Source organism: Phyllobates terribilis, unplaced genomic scaffold (assembly GCF_046119375.1).
Source record: "Phyllobates terribilis strain yellow unplaced genomic scaffold, ASM4611937v1 Scaffold_623__1_contigs__length_954917, whole genome shotgun sequence".
NCBI lineage: Eukaryota > Metazoa > Chordata > Amphibia > Anura > Dendrobatidae > Phyllobates > Phyllobates terribilis.
Genome location: NW_027363383.1, coordinates 626,321 through 632,320, shown reverse-complemented (window position 1 = coordinate 632,320; position 6,000 = coordinate 626,321).

Sequence of the window (6,000 nt, the reverse complement as noted above, 5' to 3'; positions counted from 1 at the left end):
CAGAGGAGGCAGAGGGCCCATCACTAATCATATCGGCAGTGCTGCGAACCGGGGGGGGGGGGGGCCCTCTGTTCTCTGTACAGGGCCCAGGGGTGTAGGGGGCGGGGCCATCGGGACCCGGGGTTTTCCCGATCCTCCGGTGGGCCAGTCCCCCCTGCAGAGGGGCATATGTATATATGCAGGTCGGCCACATCCCAGTGGTGCAGACACATCCACACTGCACCCTGTATACTTGTGCACTGCCGTCTGCTGCAGTGGTAGGAGCCGCCTGAATGCATCTTCTTCCTGCCGGAGAGGAGCTTGTGGGCCTGTGCGGTGAGGAGGTGGACGCTGCGCACCTCCTGAGAAGTATATGGCACTCCATGTATCTGTGCACATAGTATACCACTCTAGTGTATAGCAGAAAGGAGACATCGACCAGAAGAGTCCAGGCATGTGGGTGATGCACATAATTATTATATTGATAACCAGGTGGAAGAGGAGGAAATGCAGAAAAAGGGGGGAATTAACTATACGCAAAGGGGACGTCGAGACAGGAATTACAATTAACACCAGTGGGAATGGATCATGATTAGAACAGCAAAGGGATAATACAGAGAATCAAGCCACAAATTAATCCAGTATATAAAAATATATATACATATCATTAGTTAGATATATCTGTACATATGATTGTTTAATTATCATAAACTTTACATAAAGTGCAAGTGCCTCCAAAGAATAAATCTACATAAATTATATATCTCATATGTGAACAAATACAGGTGTTTCTCACTAAATTAGAATATAATCAAACAGTTATTGTTTATTTCTGTTAATGCTGATGATTATGGCTATACGAGTTTCACTTTTTTTATATTGAAGAACTGAAATAAAGTAACTTTTTGATGATATTCTATTTTAGTGAGATGCACCTGTGTATGTATATATACAAGGGCTGGTCCCTTATTATTTGGCTGTCGGTGTGAATCCTGTAGAGCAGTGGTCGGCAAACTTTTTTGCACCAGGGACCCGCTTTAAGCAAGACCAGTTTTCAATGGCCCGGTGGGGGCGGGGCTTTGGTCATATGTGGGTGGGGTTATGGAGGGGTGGAGCTTAGTGCATACTTATCATATAATTATGACATTTATAATGAGAATGTGATTCAACTTACCATAGGTTCAGAATGAGTGGGAGCACCAGGCTTGTTTCCCTGGATCAGTGGGAGCACTGGGCTTGTTTTCCTGCAACAAGACGATCCCATCTAGGTCCCATCTGATGATGATGACCACTACTACTGCTACTGGACACAGCCACTGCTGCTATGAATTTTCACTGTTATTTGCTTTTTTCACTTTAACCAGAAAATCTGCTGCTGGGCCGCACGACACCAGAACACAGCTACAGGAGTCATAAGGGTGGGACACCTGACGTCATATCTAGCTGCCCATTAGCATCCAGAGCCCCTCCCCCTCCAACTCGCAGCTAGCAGGAGGGGAAGGAGCGCTGGACACACATGACCTGCTTGTCCCTGCTCCTGCCTGAGCACATTCTGCGAGTAGGGCCGCATGGCTAATTATCTATTCACTGCCAGTCCCTCCTCCTCTTTTCTTATAGGCTACTGATCACATGCTGGCTTTCTCTCTGCTGATCCTCTACAACTGTCAGCGGCGCTGCGGACCGGCTGAAAAACCCCAACGGCCCGGTTCTGGTCCGCGGACCGGCGGTTGGGGACCTCTGCTGTAGAGAGTAGTGCACTGACTTGGGCATATGTGCTGTTGACAGATATGTATTTGTATCCACTTTAAGCGTTTATAAAAAAGGTGACCACATGTGCATTGTACTCGCGCTATAGCAGATGCAGATCCCACTCCTGATTGGCGTCCACCCGATGTATGTTTCGGCTTCTTGTCTTCGTCAGGGGGTGGCATCATTCGGAAAGAGCTAAGAGTTAAACGGCCAACTATAGCCAATCAGGATGGAGGTATGTCTCCACCAACCAATGGGTGCTGAGGAGGCGTGGCTCGATACACAACGCGCACCAACGCTACGAGGAAACTATGTGACCTGTGATGCTGAGAGCACGTGATGGAGACACTTGATCGGGGGTCACGTGGCACATATAGATACAGTCGGGGAGGATGATGTGGAGACGTTCATGTGTATTGCCTCTTCAGCAGACATCTAATCTACTGATTGAGTGTGGATATATCAGATAAAGTGGAAAATCTTCTTAATTTATAATGATGGATAACGAGTATAGGTTATATATTACAGCAATACACAGGAATAGGGGGTAGTGAGTGTTACATGTATATAAGCATAGGCGGATTATAATGAGGACGATCTGGGCTACCGCCCGGGGCCCCGAACCTCCAGGGGGCCCGGGGCTCCGGGGTGTCTATGGCCAGATTGTCCTTATTATATGTGCGGCGCCACGGCACATACCGGCAGACAGTGGGGGGGGGGCCCAAGGATCGCTCCCCCAGCAGCGGCACACAGCCGCTGCTTCTTCGGCCGGGCCAGCACTGCAGCAGTTAACTTCCCTGTGCTGGCCCGGCCGCGTCACTGCTAGGAGACACGGCCCTGTGCACGGCCGTGTCTCCTAGCTGTGACGTCACGCAGTGTGCACCCGGCCTGCAGTGCTGCACCGGAAAAGAGCTGGAGCCGAGTCGGGGGATGGTGAGTGTGTGTGTGTGTGTATGTATATGTATGTATGTGTGTGTGTGTGCAGGCAGATGTCATTGTGTGATGTCTGTTTATATGTATTTTTGTGTTTCAAATGTGTTTATGCGTGTATGTATATGTTTGTGTGTGCGTGACTGCGTGCGGCCTCCTGCTGAGTATAGATGGCGCCGTGCGGCCTCCTGCTGTCTCTGGGGGGGCGCCGTGCGGCCTCCCGCTGTGTATAGATGGCGCCGTGCGGCCCCCTGCTGTCTCTGGGGGAGGCGCCGTGCGGCCTCCCGCTGTGTATAGATGGCGCCGTGCGGCCTACTGCTGTCTCTGGGGGGGGGGGCGCCGTGCAGCCTCCCGCTGTGTATATATGGCGCCGTGCAGCCTCCCGCTGTGTATAGATGGCGCCGTGCGGCCTCCCGCTGTGTATAGATGGCATTGTGCGGCCCCCTGTGTATAGATGGCATCGTGCGGCCTTCCGCTGTTTATAGGTGGCGCCGTGGGGCCTCCCGCTGTGTATAGGTGGCGCCGTGCGGCCTCCCTCTGTGTATAGGTGGCGCCGCCCGCTGTGCATAGGTGGCGCCGTGCGGCCTCCCGCTGTGTATAGGTGGCGCTTCCCGCCGTGTATAGGTGGCGCCGTGCGGCCTCCCGCTGTGTATAGGTGGCGCCGTGCTGCCTCCCGCTGTGTATAGGTGGTGCCGTGCGGCCTCCCGCTGTGTATAGGTGGCGCCGTGCGGCCGCCCGCTGTGTATAGGTGGCGCCGTGCGGCCTCCCGCTGTGTATAGGTGACGCCGTGCTGCCTCCTGCTGAGTATAGATGGCGCCGTGCGGCCTCCCGCTGTGTATAGATGGCGCCGTGCGGCCCCCTGCTGTCTCTGGGGGAGGCGCCGTGCTGCAGCCTCCCGCTGTGTATAGATGGCGCCGTGCGGCCTACTGCTGTCTCTGGGGGGGGGGCGCCGTGCAGCCTCCCGCTGTGTATATATGGCGCCGTGCAGCCTCCCGCTGTGTATAGATGGCGCCGTGCGGCCTCCCGCTGTGTATAGATGGCATTGTGCGGCCCCCTGTGTATAGATGGCATCGTGCGGCCTTCCGCTGTTTATAGGTGGCGCCGTGGGGCCTCCCGCTGTGTATAGGTGGCGCCGTGCGGCCTCCCTCTGTGTATAGGTGGCGCCGCCCGCTGTGCATAGGTGGCGCCGTGCGGCCTCCCGCTGTGTATAGGTGGCGCCTCCCGCTGTGTATAGGTGGCGCCGTGCGGCCTCCCGCTGTGTATAGGTTGCGCCGTGCTGCCTCCCGCTGTGTATAGGTGGCGCCGTGCGGCCTCCCGCTGTGTATAGGTGGCGCCGTGCGGCCTCCCGCTGTGTATAGGTGGCGCCGTGCGGCCTCCCGCTGTGTATAGGTGACGCCGTGCTGCCTCCTGCTGAGTATAGATGGCGCCGTGCGGCCTCCTGCTGTCTTTGGGGTCGGGGGCGCCGTGCGGCCTCCTGCTGAGTATAGATGGCGCCGTGCGGCCTCCTGCTGTCTCTGTGGGGGGGGCGCTGTGCGGCCTCCCGCTGTGTATAGATTGCGCCGTGCGGCCTCCTGCTCTCTCTGGGGGGGGCGCTGTGGGCCTCCCGCTGTGTATAGGTGGCGCCGTGTGGCCTCCCGCTGTGTATAGATGGCGCCGTGCGGCCTCCCGCTGTGTATAGATGGCTACGTGCGGCCTCCCGCTGTGTATAGATGGCTACGTGCGGCCTCCCGCTGTGTATAGATGGCTACGTGCGGCCTCCCGCTGTGTATAGATGGCTACGTGCGGCCTCCCGCTGTGTATAGATGGCTACGTGCGGCCTCCTGCTGTGTATAGATGGCTACGTGCGGCCTTCAGCTGTGTATAGATGGTTACGTGTGCTCAATATTGAGTCATACAATTAATGTAAGGCTATGTGCCCACGATGCAGAAATGCTCCGGATTTTTTTTGAGCGTTTCCGCGTCTCCCTGGCAGAAAAAACGCATGTGGATTGTACATGCGGATTGTACATGCGGATTGTACATGCTTTTTTCCTGCCTGGGACTTGCTGATGTGAAGCGTTCTTCACTTGCATTTCCGCATGCGGGTTGACAAGCGATTTTAGCATCACTTGGAAAGTGCTTGACAACTTGGTCACACTATATAAATACATGCAACCGGCATGGATTTATATAGTGTGACCATAAAAGAATGGTAAAAAATAAATATATAATTACCTTCTGATGGCCTGCCGACGTCAGCGGTCGCGTGACCCGTCACATGACTAAATGACGTCATGGCAGGTCCTTTGAAGACCATCGCGAGCTGCTGGCAAGCCAGGACGCATCGGATAAAGACACCGGGGGCCATCAGAAGGTAAGTATAATATTTATTTTTTATTTTATTCTTTTTTTACAGGTGCTATGGTACCCGGGTCCGGAGGACAGTCTCCTCTTCTCCAAACCCGGGTACCATCCGCACATTGAAGCGCATGGATTCTGCATGTACAGATCCAGTGATGCGGATTCCATGTGTTCTAATGCAAGTCAATGGCGGCGAAAGCGCCACGCTTCCGCAAAATAATTGGTAGTGCAGCGGATTTTTCCGCAATGATAATCGCAGCGGAAATTTACACAGCATCTGTACAGCACATGCGGATTATCATTGGGGAACATGGCCGACCTTCTACCAAGCGTTTTTAAGCGTTTCTGCAGCGGAATTGCCACCGCGGAAACGCTTAAAAAACGCATAGTGGGCACACAGCCTAAAAAAAATTATTATAATTAATATTGTGTTCTCCCCGCCTCAGTCCTCACAGCACAACGCAGAACACGAGCTCCTCATCACCAGTCCTCCTGTCCCGGCACAATGTGCACACTGCTGCAGCAGCAGGTGGAATAGTGTCCACTGGACTGAGAAGGCCCCGCCCCTTCCGGTGACGTCATGGTTCCATGAAATCACTCCTCCCCCTCAAGAAATCAACTCCAATCTAGACGCTCCCCTGTTGCTGAGGCGCGGTGACGCTGTAGCTGGGTGATTGCAGTCAGAGTAGTGGTGTTTGGTGTCTGCACTACAGGTAAGAAGATGGGAATGTGCCAAGGTGATTACTACATTCAGGACAATAAGTAGCTAGCTGTAGGTGTGCAGAATCCCACTCCCAATATTGTCAGGGTCTCGCACCCCCTCATGTCGTGGGCTGTCAGGCTCCCGCACCCTCTCATGTCGTGGGCTGTCAGGCTCCCGCACACTCTCGTGTCGTGGGCTGTCAGGCTCCCGCACCCCCTCGTTTCGTGGGCTGTCAGGGTCTCGCACCCCCTCGTTTCGTGGGCTGTCAGGGTCTCGCACCCCCTCGTTTCGTGGGCTGT